The following is a 21,052-nucleotide window of genomic DNA, read 5'->3' as shown; positions in this document are numbered from 1 at the left end:
AGGCAATATGTTGTGAGCAAGCCATAGAAATTGGTGACACATTTACAACAAGATATTTGAAGACATTTAGCTACCTTTCAACTGCTCGTTGACAACTCTGACTGATTTGCTGGTCACTTGCCAATCGCTACAATGTCGGCAAATACCTACAAAGATTCTTGCGAATTGAAACTGAAACATCTCTTGCCAGTGTGGCAAGAATAAAATAATAACTTTTTCCAGTGTGGTGACAGTGATTATTTGTTGGCACAGATGATTTGTTTAATTTACATAGCAAGATAGGCAAATTAACATGGCAGGTTAGGAGAATGAGGGACTGTAATGTTAAGGTAAGGTCAACAACTGTTGTCTCCAATGTGACCACTAGAGGGAGCTTCAGACTCACAATGTTTAGTCACAATGGTAGAAAAAACTGTGGCAACTAATCGTCATCATAACTCTCTGAGCTATAAAATAATGTGTCAATCTACCCCCTTACTGTTTGCTAAATTGACCAGTCACAGGCCGCTATCTGGCCAGTAGTATTGACAAAATATATAACTGACACAGCTGCTTGTGTTAGCTACTGTATGAGTAGCTAATAATATGCTAGCCATTTAGCTAATTTGAGCTAAAACCAACAACAAATTTGTCTACGAGCTGGCACAGACGGCATGGGATTAAGGAGAGTGAACTAGTAGCTAGCTAGCTATTATCAGTGTCTTTTTTCAACAAAATACACATTAGCTAACATTGGCTGGCAACTAGCAACACGGCAAGGGACATGCAAAACAATCGAGAAACTGCCACCTTCTGATTTGCAGCCTTCTAACAAAACAATTTGAGTGACTGCTGACATTTTTCAGCGGTGTTAAGTACTCCAGTCTCGACAGAAAAATGTTGGACTATCTTAGCAGCTTTTCCCTCATAAAATACACAATCAAGTCATAACATGAGAATGGATGGTAAATACAGGATGTTATGTAACAGGTTAATGTACATTCTAAACAGTTAGGCAAGAATCAAAGACAGACACACACACAGCCCTAACCACAGAATGTAAGGAGACAACATTCAAGTAATCTTCAGAAACTGGAGTGTGCAAATTTTTTTTGCACACTCATATTGTCTAGTATGAATTAATTCCGTCAAATGTTCCTGAACAAACACTGAGATCCCTGGCTTTGGCAATGTTCCAGTTTTCATTTACATACTGAAGTGCCTTTTTTTCCTCCACAATCCCTTTCTGTCTTAACATCTGCAATCTCTTAGTTAAGGGTGGCTTGACTTCTAAAACATTATTAAAACAAATACGTTTTTTGACATCAGTATCTTTGAGTGAAATGGTTATGTTGTAGGGAACTATTCTGTATCTGTAGTACAACTTCTAAAGAGTTCAATAAATTCTCTCTCCTGTTCTTTGAATGTGTTTTAGCTGAGTCAATGGTGAAGGTGTCTTCAAAAACCAGAAGCACACCTGTGAAATTACAGTATTTTGCCACAACTTCACTTCACTATACCTGTCCACAAATGGCTTGCAACAAACAGCTTTTTCCATTGTATTTTAAAGAAATAAAACACAGTGAATCATCGCCTTATACGGTACTGGTCCACAATTGCACTGGATACAAGATACAGGGTTGTGATTGGTGCAAGCGCAGGTTTGTATGAGCTGATGGGACAAAGAACTGTCTGTCTCAACCTCAGCATTCTATTCTAACAATCACATGCACCTGTCCTGTCCTACAAGGGACCACACTGTCAATACAGGATGCCACCTTTAGACACAAAAACGAGAGAAAAGCTCAACCCATCAATGCAGGTAGACACTGGACAAACCACTCTGCTTTCCATTCGCCAGCTGTCACGCAGATGCAAATGAGCGATCGGATAACTAAATCAACAAAATGCCAAAACATGGCTGACCTCTTGTAACCCGATTCCCCCTTCTCTCTCCAAACAGAGTTGGGACTGGAGCGTCTGTCCAGCCCAAGGAAAGGGGAGTCTACAGGGTTAGGAACACAGACAGTTGTCTCCCTGAGTGAACCAACTCTTGTGCATTATTGATGATTACATGGAACAGCTGCATGTGTCCATGGGACATGGAGCAGAATTGCCAAAGCAGCATTGGAAAAACAAATGCTACAAGTTGTGTGAGACTTGGCTTTTCCCAGCACAGTAGAACATATGTTAGGAGTGGTCTCAAAAGTGAGCCCCCCCCCCCCCCTCTCTCTCTCTCTCACTCAAACATCTTCTACCATAAAGTTACATAACGATGGGAGTCAACTGTACAATGTAGCCAACCTAAACACCAAAGCTAATAAACCAATACATCGACACGGTGTGAGACCACACAAACACATGGAGGAGTTCGGCTTTTGTTAGCCTCAGTGACTTATGCTACTGTTAGATAGAGCCCGCCTGTGTCCGGCTGTCGACTGACAAATGCGCAAAGCATCAAAACAATATAATGTTAGTACGTAGGGCATATAGAAACCTATATGATCTCTATGATTATTGACATCCTGCCATCCCGCCCACTGCCTCAATAACCCACTGGATGGTATTTGCTGTCAACTCAAAAGAGATCCGATTAGGTTGAGTCCGGCTACGATTGACAGAGTACATGATGCAGTATCTCATTGTTTGGTTCAGGAGCTTTGGTCATTTTAACACTTAATAGTCAGTCAATAAAGGTGGCCATTGTCGTTGCCATTTCTCTTGCAGCCTCTTTGCAAGATATTGCACTGATTCCAACGTCTTCGTCATCCACCTACTGTTATCTTGAATATACAGAAACCATAGGAAAATGCAAAACTGGTGACTAAGCCAAGTAAACGAGACTAGGCCAATAAGAGGAAAGAGAGAACCCGTCTGATCTGAATGTTTTTTTCTTCATCTTCTGTTGAGCAGTTGGGTCATTACTGTGATGTTTATAGCCCCTGACAGCTCTTGTAGATTCCATTTTTTATTGGATGCCGTATATTGACCCCTTTGTCAAATTGGCTTTATCCATTTGCTTTTCCTGGCGCGGGATGATATGTGCCGAACTGACAGATCTCTTGCTTGCTGATACATACTGTAATGAAATAGAGCAAGTTCTATTTTCTGCCTCTGCACCTGTGCTCTTTCCTTTATTGCCTGATTGTACTCGATAGGCTCCTATGACGCAGATGGGCATAGCGTAATCTCTTTTATTGTTGTAGTCTTTTTAGTCGTAGAGGTACAGAGGATGATTAAAGCCAGTGACAAACACAGAAACCGAGTTCCGTAGCATGAAAGCTACGCTAGCTCGCTAATGCTACAGTGGTTTTTACTGCAGTGTCTTTCGGGTTTCGCAAAGAGACCGATTCTAAGGGCATACCTGTCTAGAATTTCAGTCTGATAGAAGGGAGTGACAGGGAAAAAAGAAGTGGATATTGTGTGATGTTTTTTGTCATTTTTTCGTTCAGATGCGTTCAGATGTGAATCAGACAGCTGAACCTATTTCACTCTTCATCGGTTTTCCTCTGAGAGGTCATAGAAGAGGAAAATAAAACCAAATCATAAGAGGATCCTAAATTCTGAGAGCTTTTTATGTGGCAACCAAAGGCTTATCTTATAATAAAGTATGTCCCTATATGCTGTGGGTGGTAGTACTATTTTACTTTTGACACACTCACATAGCTTAGGAAATTTAGGCCCAAATACCTCTGCTTAATTCAGCGCTTCTTTCTGTGTTACTTGATAGCCCTTTCATTTTCTGTATGCACATACTTTTATATTTCAAAGGCATTAACTAATTGTCTATTGTGGTACTGTTTGCCCAACATCATGTGCTACACGAAAGTGCTATTTATATCACCAATACCTTCCACACAACCTCTATCAACAGCAATGGCAATGTGCATGGTTTTTATCACTAAGATCACTGATAGTGTTTTCTTTATAGTATCATATTGTGGCTGTGCTAGGAGTGCTGTTGTCGGGCAACCCTACCTTGCAAGGAGCATGGCATGGTTTGTTGTCAAACCAAATTATACACACACCCCCTCTCTGTGGATAAACCTTCGTCTGAATAACAAACAGCTAGCTAAGTGGGTCAGGGTCGCCATGGAGAGAGGGGAGGGGCGATGGGGTGGGGGGTGAGGGGGATAGAGGGAGGGAGGAATAGAGAAGGAGAGGGGGAGGAAAAGAGAGAGATATGAGTAGAGTGAGAAATTAAAGACAATTGGGAAAAAGAAAAAGAGAAGGAATTGAAATACAGCAGTGGGGATAGAGCTAGCTAGCAGATGGGGAGAAAAAACATGGGGGTGAACAAGAGAAAAGGGTAAGCTAGGGAGACAGGGAGTAAAGGACGGGGGTTGTATCTCCATATCTGCTCCCCCAGTATTCAATATCAAGAGTGGCAGTCATCTTGGACTCAAAATCATAGCCCTGATGAACAACCTTTGTCTGTGGCGCATTACATTTCAAGTGATCCCCCCTTGTTCTCTCCCTACCTCCCCCCCTTCTTTTTTCTCAAAATGGCAATTTGGTGAGGGCCTAGAGCAGGGCTGAGTGTGTCTTCTTCTGTGTCCCAGCACTGTAATTTATGACTATAACGGCCATGCTTTTTTTACACAACCTATCGGGCCCTTCTGTGGTTCATATCGCTGGATACAGAGGGAGAGAGAGGGATTCGAGTCCATATAAATCATAGCCTGTTTCTGATTGAATTGGTAGCGTATCACCCTCTCTGGCACTGCCTCGTAAAGACAGGAGTGAGTGGTGTTTCACAGTGGTAAAAGAGTGAATTTCTGTTAAAATTCAGGAGGTGTTGATCGCAAAAACGCTAATGACGTTTTGTATAATCAGAATATTACCCCGGAAGCTGAATCAGGCCCATTCATTTCAATTCACGATTTAATGCTTACCTTTTCCTTTGAGTAAAAGTTGGTTTGGTATCACATTCATTAATATTTTTCAGACCCTCTTAATCTATTTTAAATATTAGATTTGCTTGTTTGGTGTTGTTACTGCAGTACATGCATTTCCTTGTGTGTGGTTGTACTTGTTGTCGTATGAGGAACTACACTGTGAAATGGTTTTATAATGACATCACGTCGATCAGCATCTCCAGATGCTGCAGCTGAAAGGTAGGTCAGGTTATTTCTATCTCAACAAGTGTGAATTGTGCTACTTTAAAGTGGTTTGCTGGCTGACTTATACTGAGGAACAGTGTGGAGCAATATGACAAAACTTGGTTGGTATACCTTATGCTAAAAAATAACATTTAGGCTGCCAGAAACAAATGAACATGACAACCACACACACAAAATAACTTGAATCCCTTGTAATGTAATCCCTTGAGCGTGATGACACACAAGACCTATGACTAATCACAGAAGTTATGGTATACCAACTGAACTAACCACACAATCACCTTCTTGTGGAATGACAAGAACAGAAAAATAACAGTGCATTCAGACCAGTGTCAGAGCTACCATATCAGTCATTGTACTCACCCAACATAACCATGCCTTGAAGCCTGTTACATTAATCTAAATCTAAACCTCCAACTCAATTAAATGCACACGTTGGGTGAATATTTCTCCTGGCAGAAAGCATTGAGCAACACCTTATTAAAATATGAATGAGCAACTTTCCTTTCCATTTAAATGCCCTCTGTCTCTATGGCCCCCAATCTCTCTCTTACTTATTGTCACACCTAAATGAAGCCAAACAGGTACAGCTCTTATTAAATCATAACAACATATTTTAACATCTCCAAAGCAAAACTAGGGCCTGGTGAAGGCCATATTTCCATCTACTCAAGTCTGATTTGTAGAGACTGTATTTAGAGTAGAAAACAATTCCTCCATGTGCTACCAAGCGCAAATTTGCCTTGTGGAGTCTTGTTCAGTCATTAAGCTTTGAATCAGAAAATCACCATGGAACAATTAGGGAAGCATCCCCACCAGAATCCAGTGATTGATGCATCATTTAACCTGACACCATATTGGCAGACAGAAGCTGATATTTATAATCGACTGTATGTCTGTTATAATCAACATAAATGAAAAAGGATTAAGATAGTCTCATAGGTAAAACATGGAGTGTGATCTGGAACAGAATTAACTATTAACTCATCTATATAACTTTGACAAAGACAAAATATTAGGAGGAAAAAGGTCTGCTACAGGAATTGACATAATTCCAAAACAATCTGTCGCAGAAGGTTAAGAAACTACGTCATTGATGTTTCCGCTAGCAACAATTCATGAGGACGATTTGTAGTGAACATTTTCATATGAGGTTCAGCTTCACCTACTTTAGTGAAATGTACTTATCGCAGGTATTTCACAGATATTTGTCTTTGTTCAATGTGGTTGTTAATGGAACTGATGATGACTACAATGATCATAATTTCATATAAAAAAAGCTGTGGTGCACAATCCTCTTGTAAATGTATTGTTATATTTATTGTTATCGCATCAATTCAGGAAATGTATTGCAATATGGATTTTTGTACAAATGTCTCAGCTTTACTTGTTAATCTGTAAAGATAAATTACTACAAGTAAAATCTAATACATTGGCAGCACTTAAGCCATAACTAGCTTCAGCAGTCTCACCATAATAACATTAGTCTCTATTGCTAAACATGAACCACTTTACACCTCTGATAGTGTTTTGTACTATAAATTTACATATAGATAGAGATTAACATATAGATAGGTGCAATAGAAATAAACACTGATGTGATGAGACTCAGTTGTGTTGTTAGACTTTGCAAAAACCAACCTAGGGAGAGTCACAAGAAAAAAAGCTTAGTGTGAATCAATGCTTTGAATCCTGAATGCTGACTGGTGGATAGTTGTGGTATATATGAGACCATGTGTCATGGGTATAACATGACATAGATTTTTACTATTCTGATTGCATCGGTATCAGGTTTATAACAGCAATAATGCATCTTGGGTGTTTGTGGTATATTGCCAATATACCAGGCTAATGCTGAGTGAAGGCACTCTGCAATGCGTCGTGCCTAAGAAAAGCTCATACCTCACCACACCCTTGTGCCTTATTGTTTAAGTATAGACACAAATCTAGGATAAACCAATCCTACCTACCCCATGCCTACAGATGTAGGATCTGGATCATCCTATTATTCAAGAATATTCCTTCAATAAGTGGAAACTTGAAGTGTATTCAAGGTTGCTTTTTTTTATTTCAGACTGCAGTCATAAATATATAATCCAAATAACAATTAACATTTCCTGTTGATGCTGTTTGAATATATGTTAAATTAAGCTTCTGTAGCCTTAACTAGTCGGTTAACCAATTGCACTAAACTGACTTGAGATTTGTGTCATAGGGCAACAACATGCCGATCAATTCATCCCAGAGCTCCAATAAACCAAGAATTAGACCTGATCTCTCTCTACACTTCAGGACCTGCCACCACAATATACTAACCAGATTCCTTTGTTTGCACATGGTTCTCCCTTTTTAACCTGTGTTTAATTACAATAGTGCAGCTGTTGCTGGTTTACACAGAGGGTAATATATCTGCGATGTCACTGCCTCCACGGCGCCTGCTGTTTGTACAGAACAGAGCACAGGACAGAGCCCATTAAAGTCCAAGCCTCACCTACCAAAAATGTGTTGTTCCGTGACCCAGGAAACGGAAATGCAAAATGTCAACATCATTATTTAGATGTCTGTCACACTTAAAAAATGCACTGTTCTTCAATCAAATGTACAAATGTACAGTGGTTTTGAATAAATGGTTCACATATTGGCATGTGCAATACATTACACAGTATGCGATTTTGAGGGACCTTTATTGGCTCAACAGCGCCACTTTGACAACCTGTGGCCAAAAACCCTGGAATATATCTTTAAGACATTGTCCCTATTTTTGCTGTTTTATTTTTGATAGGAAACAAGGACACATTTTTCACTTTTCCCACTTTTTCATGGGGTGTGGTCTGGGGAGTCTACTTACTTACAACTTCACTGAAATGATAGCAATGTTGCACCTCTGTGGTTATTGACTCTATGGTTTGCGCTATATGCCCTAATCACTGATCTAAAGCCAGTTTAGCATTTTAGACCGATGTGTGTCTGTATGCAACAGGACAGGAGCGCCATGAGCTAGGTAGAGACATTTCTTCTGAGAGATCAGATGTTATCATCAGATTGCTGAGACCATAAGGTCAGGAGTTTTTCCAGACCACAAGACCTGACCTGAGCCGTTTATAGAGCTAAATCTTCAGGTTAAAATCCAAGCCCTAGTTCTAACCTCTAGAATGGATATGGGCAGGGCACAGATCTTTTTGTCACATCGAGTCAGGCAGGGAATATTTTTCTGGAAAATATGATTCTCTTTAAACCCTGTAAATAGGATTTTCCCTCCACATTGTGCTACATTTAAAATTCCAAAAACCAATAACAAAAACCCAGAAAAGCAGTCCCACATGAGAAGTAAAGTATATTGCATGGACAGTGAGCAAGAGGCCTATACTTACACATTGATATGCATCTTTTCTTATGACAGATTATCTTGTGTAGGTTAAGCCACAGGTTTTTTATTTTTAAAGCAGCCTGGTAAGGAAAAAAAAATTCAAGCCCAGCTCTCCTCCATACTAAACCACTGAGAGTCTCTGACTAATGCAAAAATAAATTGGATATGACTCTCAGCTGTTTTTTTGTGAGATGCCTTCTATGTTAGTCCTTTCTCTCAGTTTCCACCTATTTTCATTTCCTTTCCAGTTCCGTGTCGTAATAAAATAGCATGTTTATTATAATGATAGTACATACTATTCATGATTTGTATCATCCTTTTTATTACCTAGTCACTGCATCTAATGCTTACTTATTGGAATTTGGGTGCGTCTGTACATTTCCTCAGGCTATCCTCTTATATATCAGAGCACCCATTTTCGGTTTGTCTGAGCAAAAAAATTATTGAAAAAATTATGAATGCCCAACCTATGACAGCCGTCATCAAATGTTGGCAAAAAATCTATGAAAAAAACTGTTTCAAGCAATCAAAAGCGAAACACTGAGCCCTATAGTTCTAAATTGGTATAGATTACAATTCCGTTTACGTAACACTTACAGAATATGTCCAGCTAATAAACAGGTTAGGCATATTTTGCTTTTACCCGTGAAAGCCCGTCATAATGCATACAGTAGTTCCACACTAGTCACAGATGGAATTATCCAAAAGATTAAAATTATTTTAAATAATTAAATAATACCAACCAATAGAGCAAAAACAACCAAAAAGATTGACAGGTTTATCTGGCTTTTCAGACTGAACAGCAAGCATGCACATTGCTTCAGAGCAGCGAACTCCACCATGAGCACTGAATTACTGCAGTCTCCCTTAAAGTCAAACATGCAATTACTCTCTCAGCGACTGCTATTCTGGCTCAATTCTAAGTTCAAATACAGCTGTTCAAAGGCCACATAACTGTATATAGAAGCAGACTAAAAACACACCAAGTGACAGGGCGCTGGAGAGAATTACAACTGCTTAAAATCAAAGAAGAGAAGGATATAGACCTGGATAGACCTAAGACATCTTTTGACCTATATAATGAATAGTTGTGGATGGGAGCGAGTTTCGAGAGTAGTATAGCGTACTGTTCTATCTCTATATGTCTATTTTGAATGGTAAGGGGAACAGCTATACTTTGCTGTCATAACAGTAGCCTTATGGACAGCCTATAGATGTACTGTTGCTGTTGGCTATTCGATAGCTGAGGACAGTAACATGCTAATAGTATCAGAATGGAAAATGGTAATATAGTATGACGGAAAGGTGTAGGGTTAGGTTTCTAATGATGATGACGACACTCAGGTGGGATCTGGTTCCAAACACCCCGCCCAACATACTAAAATGGAGCAATACTCTCTGAATCCAAAATACACACACACATACGCATATTTTGTTGAATGGCCCATACCATGTTTGTGTTCTTCATATGGCAATTAAGAAATCATTTTTGAAACAAAGTGATGCAAACACACTCACATACGAGTGCTTACATCAGTGAAACCTGTGCAGGAATCACAAGACAGACAGGTACCACTTAAACACTTAGGGAACACAAAGCCTTCGGGGTGTACACCAAAGCCAATAGGCCACAGAGCAGGTGGAGGGGGGCATGCACACACAATTCCCTTCATAGGACAACGGGGGGGGGGGGGCATGCACACACAAAAAATCCTGACAAAGAACATACAATGGTTTATTCAGGGCCACAAAGCCACATGAAGCAAGTTAACCACTAAGACAGTCATTATTTAAGAAGAAAGAAGACACATAAATCATGGTTATGGCAAAGACAGTCTCAACACAAAACACATGAATGGAGTCAATAATGTTCGACCACAATACCATAATAAAACCAATCTTAATACCTCTGAAAGCTCCACTCACCGCAACAACACACTCAGTCCGACCATTTAAAAAAAAGAACGAAAATGTATCTTAATGTGAAAATGATTGCAATATGTTTTGCTTGGAGATTGAACCAAACAATTAAGCGATTGGAACCGTTTATCACAACCCATCTGTTAAGATTGCACAGTCAAACCAGGAGCCTAATCACTCATTCATATGTGGCCTATCTTTGGGAACACTCGAGCCAAGGAAATGCTTGTGTGTTTGTGTATGTTACTATGTGTGTGTGTGTGAGTGTGTGTGTTTCAGTTATGCATGTGTGTGCCGTCTTAGGATGGATCCCAATCACTATTTAGTGCCAGAAATTCTTAGAGTTGTGATAGGGACCAGGGTGAAAACACAGTTAACAGCGCCAAGCTGGAACCAGCGGACTTCCAGATTTTATGATCATTATGTTCAGCGACTTAATTAGCTGATCCTTTGGCTTGGTCTCTATAACACTCTATTCACGGCCATTCCAGAGAGACGTGGCTAATTATATAGGACTGAGGCGATGCATTTGTAGCAGATCTGAAGTTCGAATTTGCGTTTGTTTTAGCCTCATTTGGTGGAGAAAACCAAATTAGGATCACTGTCGACATATTCAACACAGCCACCACTATTGTAAACGTGCATGGTGATTCTGACCAATGACAATTCAATGCAGGGCTGATGAATTGATGAATGCTAAACTGTTCCATGTTTTCCTTTCATTGTCATTGTCCAAAGGTACTGACACTCACTGCCCAGAAACATCTAGTATAACTTGCAACCATGCTTATTATCATCACAAGAGAAACATTAGGGTAGCCTTGTGGTCAAGAACGTTGGGCCTGTATACAAATGGTTGCTGGTTTTGCTGCTGACAAGGTGAAAAACTCCCTGAGCAAGGCATGATGCCCTAATAGCTCCCAGCGTTTTGAGGTAATAAAAATGTTTCTTAACCTACCAAACAGGTAAAATAATGGTAAACAAATAATTTACGAACATGCAATTTAACAGACAACAAGTAATAATTTAACAGAGGCTATTATTCTGAGATACTACAGTAGTAAGTCCATACATTTTCCTACATTTCAGTTTGTGACTCAAATCCCAAATCCCAGGATATGCACATTAACATTTGACCATAGAAGTCTGTTTCAGATGTATCACTAAAGTTGCCTTGCACCCCAATCCACATCTAACCTGTCCGGACGTCAGCAGCTGATGATTCAGTTCAGTTCCATTTTATGTCATGGGCTTCCATGAGTCACTCATCAAACAACACTCAGAAACAAGCTGTCCTCCTTTTTTAATGCTTGAGTGGAAAAAAACAAATATCTTTAGCCACAAATGGAAAAGCAACCAAATAACCTCTGATGAGGTATCATGTTCTGTGTGACCTAATGACTAACCAGAATAATTTCTACGTTATTCTATGTCTTCTTTGTGCAAGTGTGTATACAGTAGCATCACTGGTCCATCGTAGATAGCCCTCGTGGTTGCTTTATCTGTTAATAGGCAGACATTATGCACAATTAAATCCTCAGCTGGAATTGGGCTAAAGCTGTCAATCAGAGGGACGATGCCTTTTGACAGCACCCAGCGAACCATAGGATGCTAGCCTAGCAAAGAGGCTTCTGACTGTATTTTACTAAACTCATAGTGAGTCTACCAATGTACTCTGTACCAACGAGAAAGATGTATACACAGTATATATAGGGTGAGAGACAGGGAAAGAGAGATGGGAGGAAGACAGGGAGATGGAGAAAAATGTGAGATAGAAAGAAAGGGAAGAAACCTAAGAGAAAGAAAGAGAGAGCTGACTCAGAGATCACACTGGGTTCTATCCAACTGTGTAAATATTTACAGTGTAATGTAGAGAGGAGCAATATGGTAAACCTATAGGTTGTAGTATACGAACACCATATATGACAAACACAGACAGACATATTTTACCAGGCTCCTACTATTCTTTTCTATTTTATCCTTTTCTATATTCTACTTAAATGTTATAAATAAATAAATACACAAAAAATTATATCCCATGCAGGACGTTAATGTGAAGTAAGTGTGTGTCAGATTTGGCCTGATATCAAGCATTACTCATGATGTTAGAAGATGGGAAAAGCATCTACGCAGAAAGAAGAACCATACAGGGCCATTTGTCATGTTGGAATTCTGTACCATTACTTAAAGGAGAATTTCACAGTTTTACTATTTGACTTTGTGTGGCTCCTCAAGAGGAAAGTACTGTGTGCCAAGTTAATCTGTAATCCCTGATTCAGTTCTTTAAACTGCCATTGCAAAGCAAAACATTTCTAGAAATAATGAAAGTGTGTGAGCAGCTTTTTGAAGGTAGACTCAGCTAAATGGCTTTGCAATATGCAACGTGTGATGCAAGATTTTGCTCGCAAAGGGTGAAACAAAGTATCTCCACATATAGATGTGATCACATCACTTTACTAAAGTGTGCTAGCCACTGGACCAAAAATAGAAGTTATACATACTCCTTAAATACTCTTAGTTGTTGTGAATAAAAAAATTATGAATAAAAAGGCAAAATGAATAGAAAAATTATAAATGATATGATAACAAAACAAATAATTGTTTTGTTTCTGTCAGTTTTAATTATACAATGTCTGGTATTAATATTTTAGACATTATCAACAAAACTGGGACACATGTTATTGGAGCATATTGGATGCCTATTCAGATGAAAGCACAATCGGTCAGAAATAATCAGTCATTTTAAAGCATTCAGCCAACACCTATTATTAAATGTTAGCTACCAGCTAGCTAAATCTATATTGTCTGAAACAAACAACTTGTGAATCATTTAGCAAAATGTTGTACACATGGTGGCATTTTGTTTTCAGCAACCAGCCTGTAGATCAGTAGATCTCTGCGATACTCGCTACTTTCAATCAACTGTGCACAGCAGTAGCTGACTGAGAGGTCTAGCGTAAAATTACATCTGCGAGTGTCATGGAAACAACAAGAATCTGGATTTCTGAAATCTCGCAGTAATAATATATAACAGCTACTTATCAACAGTAGTTGGCTGACTTTAGTGAAAGACATCTAACTTTGTATGTTCTGCACTGGTTAGCACCATCCCTGTTGTTTTATATAAAATATCTATGACTAGTTTAGCTGCTGGCTTAACTAAAATGTCTAATTACATCTTATAGCACTTGACATCAATGCATGGTCTAACAGTGTTTGCAATGTGTAACCTGTAAACGTTTCAGAAACGTTACCGCTAGCATAAAATAAAAATAAAATATTAACATTATTCAGCACGTGGCCAAGATTTGATATTGGCGACATTCTAGTCTTCACGCCACTTAGCTGAAAGGGGAAAAGGTTGAAATAGATCCTTTACTTCCAGCATTGTAAAGCCAAAAGCAGGTGTAAAATGTATTCATTATATTTCTAATTCAAGAGATAAAATCCAAAGTCAAAAAGTGATGATTTATTTAGCAAGGAGGCTGACAGAAACTAAACATTTAGAAGTAAAAGTGTCTGGAAGCTACTTTTGGGCTCTCTGGTTGCTCAACTAGGAAGAGTATGGCACTTGCAATGCCAGGGTTGTGGGTTGCTTCCCATGTATGAAAATGTATTCACATACTTCTGCTAGGTCTGGAAATGAGCATTTGCTAAATTACATTAATCTAAATCCCCCTAAAATGTGTCCCACTAGTGGAAACATTACAGTTCAATAGAGTTTCTGAAGAAACTCCACTGAAAAAGTAATAAAGGAAATACTGTGTAAAGGTTCAAACGGAAACCTTTTTGTCATGGTAGGTGTTGAGTCATTAACCTTTTTAATAATATATTGTAGCAGATTTAGGCATGGTTTGTTGGAGGTGTGGATTTAAGTTGTCATTCCAGTTCATCAAGTTTGTTCAATGCCAAAAAAGTTGATTCAATATTTATGCACAATTAAATTAGATTATTACTACCGTTACAGATTACTGATGGTAATAAAGTGGTAATTAATCCAACTTTTGTTCTTCAGAAACTCATACACCTCAATGAGCCATATATTTCATTATTCAACATAAACATGAAAATACAGCTGAACAGATAAAGGAAATACATTTACATTAACAAGCTGTCCAAAAATATATACATCTGTAAGCCACACCTCTACTAAACCACACTTGCCTTACAAAGTTCCTCCTAAAACCTGTTCCTCTATTTAACTATTAACAGTTCCATCAAGAACCCTTCAACCAACTAAAGGTACTAACCTAAACCATTGACTTTCTTGAGGATCTTCAGAGTTACTGGAGTAACCACTAATTCTAAGTCTAAAACCATGGATTACAGTATCTTGTGGCCCAGAGTCTATTTTCAGTGTGAGGAGCCGCCTAACATCAACATTAACTTTTAAAATGGTGAAACTATCCTTTAGGTGTGAACAGTGTGCATAGCACTTAGTTTAGGTTAAGTGGGAGCATGGCACTTACATCCACTTACACTTATAACACTTAGCAGCCAACACAACAGGCATGTTGATAACATAGTATGTGGCTCTATACAAACCAGGTTTATTCAAGATGGCGTGACTGAAAACGTTTACATACAATACAACACGTTACTACAGTACGTACATAAACCATGCACATATGGACAATCTATCATATCAATACCACAACTTAGAGGGGTAACCCAGAACCAGGACTCATGTTGATGAGGTGCCTCAAAGTAGAAGTGCTGACAATAGCTTTCTTCCTTAAAATTTTTAACTATACTAAAATTGACTCCTTTAAAGCAACTGTAGCAGTGTTCATTGCACTGAGCAGGGTTTTTGGCTTATGGGTGGGTGAAGATCAATCAATTACTTCTACGCTTCCAACCAAAGCTCTTTTAAGGGATTGACCTAACCACAACTGTGTACAAAGGAATAACTGTGATTGACCAGATACAGAAATCTGACAGTGATGCGTTTTTTCTACAATTTTTTTCATGTAAGATTTGTGAGTGTCATTACACTACAATCTTAATTATCGCATGCCACCTTCCTATGGCTACGTGGTACACGTTCCTGACAGATATTCCCAGCGGCTACTGTGGTCTAAGGATGTTTCACTTAGTGTATATTGAAGTGATTGGTGACGTATAAAGTCCTGGTCCTGATCCATGTATAAACAGAATCAGAAATCAGAAAATGAACCAGGCAAGTCTAGTTCAGCCAGCCCGCAATTAGAATGGATGAATGTTGGTTTCAATCTGCGGTTTTCTATGCAGCAGATTGTGTATTTAACCATTACGCTATTCAAACAACAGGTAGTGTTGGACGTGATGTGTCTACTGCCATGCAAAGGCAAAAGGCCGTAACTTCAGATTTGTTCTAAATTTTTTTACTGAAAGATCTGCTTTATCATGTGGACAAATATCTTGAGTCAAAAAATATGTGTTGATAAAATAGTGTCGGCTTTGCCGTAAATTCCAAAAGCCTAGGAGAAGCCAAGGCAGAATCCTGTAACATCATTTACGGTTCTTTGTCTTAGTTTAGCAGCCCTCCAGAATGCTCAAATTGCTGCAAATCAAAGTGAAGTTACTGTGTACCAAGCTGGAGTTATGGTGTTAGGCCTATGCTTATGTATTAATATCTGTCATGGAAGCATTTCTGATACACACAGTAGTTTGAATAAAGTGTAAAGCAAATAGTGTTGCAGTGGTGTTTTTTGCAAACATTACATCTAGCTTTTCAGAATGGCCCATTGCTCTCAACGGAAAATATAGGTGGAAATAGCTTTAAAAAACAGACACCAAGATCAGTATTAGGCTACAACATAGATAGATAGGCAATCTATAAAAAAATATTTTTAGCTAGCTTATGCTTGTTGTGAAACGGTTGTAAAAGTACCCAGTGGATAAATATTTCTGACTGACAAAAATTGGAAGTCTGAGAGTGGAATTGAACCAGGGTCAAAACATTAATAATATGTAACAATGTCAGAGATGTTCTCACAAGACCACAGGGCTTGCAGGTACTCTGATCAACTCTGTATAGTTTCCAAATGCAACTTTTACCTCAGCCATTACATTTTTGCTGAAAAAAACGACGACAACAGAACGTTTATTCATGGAATAAAGTGTACTCTTGTACAAAGATTATTGTAGATGGCTAGCTAATAGCTATACAGTACCTATAATGAAAACAATGACTCCAATGACTCCATGGCTGGTTTGTTTCTTTTGAAAACAACAACAGTATGAAAGGGTCATGTAATACAATTATTATTTTTAATATATGAGATTCATGGTATAACAGAGTGGATATAAGTTGTTGTGCAAAGCTGAAAAGGACAGAGTGAATAAATATTTCAGAGACAAAAATGTGAATGTCTGAGAGAAGAATTGAACCGGGGTCAAAATGTTAATAATGTGCATTAAGGTCAGGGATGATCACACAAGACACACAGGACTTGCTGTTACACAAATTTGTATAGTCTCCAAATGCAACTTTTACCCCAGCCATTACATTTTTGCTGAAAAACTATTATGAACTCTTATTAAATAATTATAATTATTGATGGAACTAAAGTTTACTCTTGTATAAAGATTACTGTAGATAGTCTTCCATACAATAACAGTTGAATAGCTTACCACTACACTATGTGAACTATGTAAATTAAATCAAAAGCAACAATGTAAATCAAAATCAAAAGCAGTATGTTCATTGTCAGTGCAGTTCGTCAATAGCAATATAAACATAAACAGTTGTAATTTAGACTTTCTGTAATGTTGCTACTGAAGCTTGCAGCCACCAAAGATTTAGTCTGAAGAAACCCAAACACCTAATATGTTTTGTCTGTGGCGAGGATTGAACCCAGGTCAACTATGGGGCAGTCCACATCGCTAACCATTTCACAACTTAACAAGGGTTAGCCATGGGCAACATCAATGAGTTTATACTCCATCCAGGACAGGAGGCTAGTTGTTGAGCCTTACTGCAGTGCAAGTTTCTCATTAAATATTGTGAATAGGAAAAATTATTTACATGTAATATAAATGTTATTTAAATGAAGCACAGTTGTTGTACTCTAAACACAATCTTAGAACATATTATTTTCTCCAATGATCTGATGAGAAATGGAGTGTAATTGCTGAGGGCTTGTTCACATTATGCTAAATTTCTGAACTAGAAAAAGTCTCAAGACGCTACATTATTTTGTGGTGTAAACATGCAGATATCGATAACTCGAGAGGCTACCTTCTGAGATAGCTTGCACCACGTTTTCGATCAACCCCCAGAGTTTAGCAAGTGTGAAGACAATTCTGTTTGAACTGTATCAAGTTTCTGTGCTGTGTGCACGCATATTGCTAGATTTTCCTGTGATTAGCTGCCACCATTTTTGTGTTGTACCTGGGATTTCTGTCTGGTATATTTCAAACATGTAAATTAAAAACCCTATGGGAATGACAATGCAAACTAATGTATCCAGTGTTTTATTCTCTCTCTGGTAATGAAGACAAGCCATTAGACACAGGACCATGCTGGGATTGGGATTTCATCTGACCACTAGACTACCCTGCCAATTGCTAGGGACATCATGACACAATATCACAATACTAAGGTGCTGATCAAACATAAATTGTAATTCTCACGATTCCAGACAGTATAAAGTCAGAGAAAACAAGTTTAGATCCATCTTTGAAATAAGTGATGAAAACAATATGATCCCAGAACCAAAGTTCAGGTACAGCCAACAAGTGTCAAAATATTGCTGTGATATAAGCCAGTTGTTTTCAACCAGGGGTAATTGGACCCCTCAGGGTACCTGGCATATTCACATAGGGTACTTGAGAATAATCATGAGGTTTGCTGTTAAAATGAACATGAAAGGGAACTTCAGGGTTAGATCATACAGAGCAGAATGTGATTGGAGGAACATGAACCAAAAAAGGTTGGGAACTGGGTCAATGAAATAGTATGCATATTTTGGATGACAATCTACAAACCTGAGAGTACTTCATTGACATAAGCTTTTGACTCCAGACAAAACAAGGTAGATGTTCATCAGTTCAATCATAGTTTATGAAGCCTTAAACTTTAGTGTCCTAGCGAAAGTGTGACATTTCCAGTTTTACTTTATTAACAATTGTAAGGAAAGAAGCAGTCTTCTCACTCGCAAAAAAACCCCTCCCTTCATATAATTTCAACAATGTTTATCAGGGCCAAAATTAATGTTGTATTCATTAGTATTTACAGCCCATTTTGACTTTGGTTTGGAATCTAGTGAAAACGTTAATCAGCTGCACCCAGGTGCAAAAAATAACTACATTAGTTTAGCATAGATTTACCCAATCTGGATTCATCCAAGTAATGAATCACAACAACTAAACACCAGTAACTTCTGCTGCTTACGATCTGATAATTCTACATGAGCCCTGATTAGCAAAGAATTCTTGCTGTTTGATCTGTCAACAAGAATTTGTCCACAAGAGATTAATGAAGCCTTAAAACAGGTTTCTAACTGGCTTCTGAAGTTTATAGAACGTTGCTGAATTAGAATTTAGCATTAATCTGCAATTTACTGACAACAATGTGGCTCACTGCTGGGATTTGAATTCATAGATTTAAACTGTTGCTATGTCAGTGAATAGAATAAGACTGATATCTGGGTGGGTAGGTCACATTTAAAATCCTTCCTTCTACACGTCTAGGGTATTGCAGTACACAGGCAATACTTTCAGTTGAAAGTAAACAGAATGTTTTTGTTTTTGCAAAGGAAACCAAGTCTTCTTCTTAGCCCTTTTATAAGGCAGAAAAACCCTGGAATGTCACACTAGTGCTGTTTCATTAAAACAGAGACTACTGCTGCCACAGTGAAGTCTACTTAAACAAGTCTGGAATTATTGTACTCCATCAAGAACTAAGTTGCATTACAAAGATTACTATGTTTGACAGCAACTATGAGCTCAAAGTTCTTTCTGTTGCTAGGATGAGAAATGCACATGTACAGTGGTGCCAAATGTCAATACCATAAAAGGACCATACATGTAAATATAGATGGGTAATGTAGATAATATTCAAAATTCGAGCTGACTTTTGGGATTAGACTGACAGTGAGCCTAACTGCTGTGCTGCTGTGTTCCTGCTCTGGGCCCTGTGCTGTGCAGACCTGGGTTCAAACACTATTCCAAAATTCTATAAAAAACATGATCTGGGCTCGATTGAGTTTGCTTGGCTTAAAGGGCACATCGAAACGTCTTCAAACTGTAAACTCCGCCTCTCCAACATTCCAACCAAGGTAGAGCAAACAATGAAAGATTTCAAATTGCTTTTGAACCCAGGTCTGCGCTGCTGTGTTTGCTCGGTTAGTAAACACAAAGGACAGGGTATTAATGTCGGGGTCGACTTCCCAGAGCCCCTCTGAGGGCCAGGACCACCAAAGAGCTCAGTAATTTGCACTTAATTGAAAATGCCTGAGGCTAAGACACACATATGGATAGATGACACACACAAATACAGACTGATGACACATTCACACGAAAACACAAAATATACATAGAAACAGAGACAAAGTCACAAGTTTGCCTAATTCTTAATTCTATGTTAATAGATGATAAGATTACAGAACTATCAATTACTTATTTCAGAGAAGAACCAAGAACAAAAATAAGTGCAACCAAGGCACGTTCACAAGTGTTAAATGAAGCCTCATCATTTCTTCAACTGTCTCAAAATAAATGAAAATTGTCAGAAAACAGATGTTACACAGCCTTCATTAAAAGCTCTGGAGTGTCATTCAAACTTTCTGCAGTTTTGCATAAACTACCCAATCTGACATAGAAAGTTATATTTATTGTTGCTATTACAGAAAATATCAAAATAATAACATAAAATGAAATTATGGAATGGCCTTTCTTTGCATCAACTAAATGACAAGTGATCATGAACTGATGCTCATGATGGGGAAAAAACATTGAATTGGTGGAAAAGATGAATGGAAAGGACAAACAGCTTACGCTTTGCAAAACGAAATGGGCCTAGAACAAACCTTCCTTCTGAATGAAACCAGTAGTGAACAGACTCTCTGCTCTGACATAGCAGCAGTCACAACAGTGAGACCCATGAATTGTTGTCGATAACAGCAGGGTCATTATGGGACTGGCTCTATCACCAGGTTTTTCACACATACAGAGTGCTTGTAGAGCAGCATACAGGCCATATCTGCCTGTTTGCACTAGAAATACCTCACTCCTCTCTCACAATTGCACGTGTTTGCATTAGAGCTTCTCCCCCTCTCTCTCTCTTTCTATCTCTACCACACATTTCTATCTCACTCTTATGTTTCTATGTTTCTATCTCCCTCCACCACACACTTTTTCTCTATCTTTCCCTGTATCTTCAATGCACACATTCTCTCATTTTCTGTCATTCAGACTCTCTCTCTCTCTCTTTCTTCCCTGTCTCTCTAGAGTATAGGAATAACCCCCTAACCTCTGTCTCATTACACTGAATGCTGAAATGGAAAATCTAAGATAGTGTTTATACTACATGGACTCAACCAGTACAATTTCATCTGTTAGATTATATCTATAGGACACATGCCCCTCCTCCATCTCCATCTCTAGCTCTCTCTTGCTCACTCTCCCTTACATTTTCATTGCAGAGACTTATGAGATCTTATATAAAAAAGACAGAGCA

The 21,052-nt window shown here is 38.5% G+C and overlaps 1 protein-coding gene across 2 annotated transcripts in view; it reads right to left on the bottom strand.

The window, feature by feature from the left end:
* tox (thymocyte selection-associated high mobility group box) overlaps positions 1-21,052 on the bottom strand; it is a 47,812-nt gene that overhangs the window by 25,450 nt on the left and 1,310 nt on the right. The gene's annotated exons all lie outside the window — the stretch shown is intronic.

The sequence above is a fragment of the Esox lucius genome, chromosome 3 (genome assembly GCF_011004845.1).
Source record: "Esox lucius isolate fEsoLuc1 chromosome 3, fEsoLuc1.pri, whole genome shotgun sequence".
Lineage (NCBI taxonomy): Eukaryota > Metazoa > Chordata > Actinopteri > Esociformes > Esocidae > Esox > Esox lucius.
The sequence above is the reverse complement of the archived record's forward strand: the minus strand, read 5'-3'. Positions and strand labels throughout refer to the sequence as shown.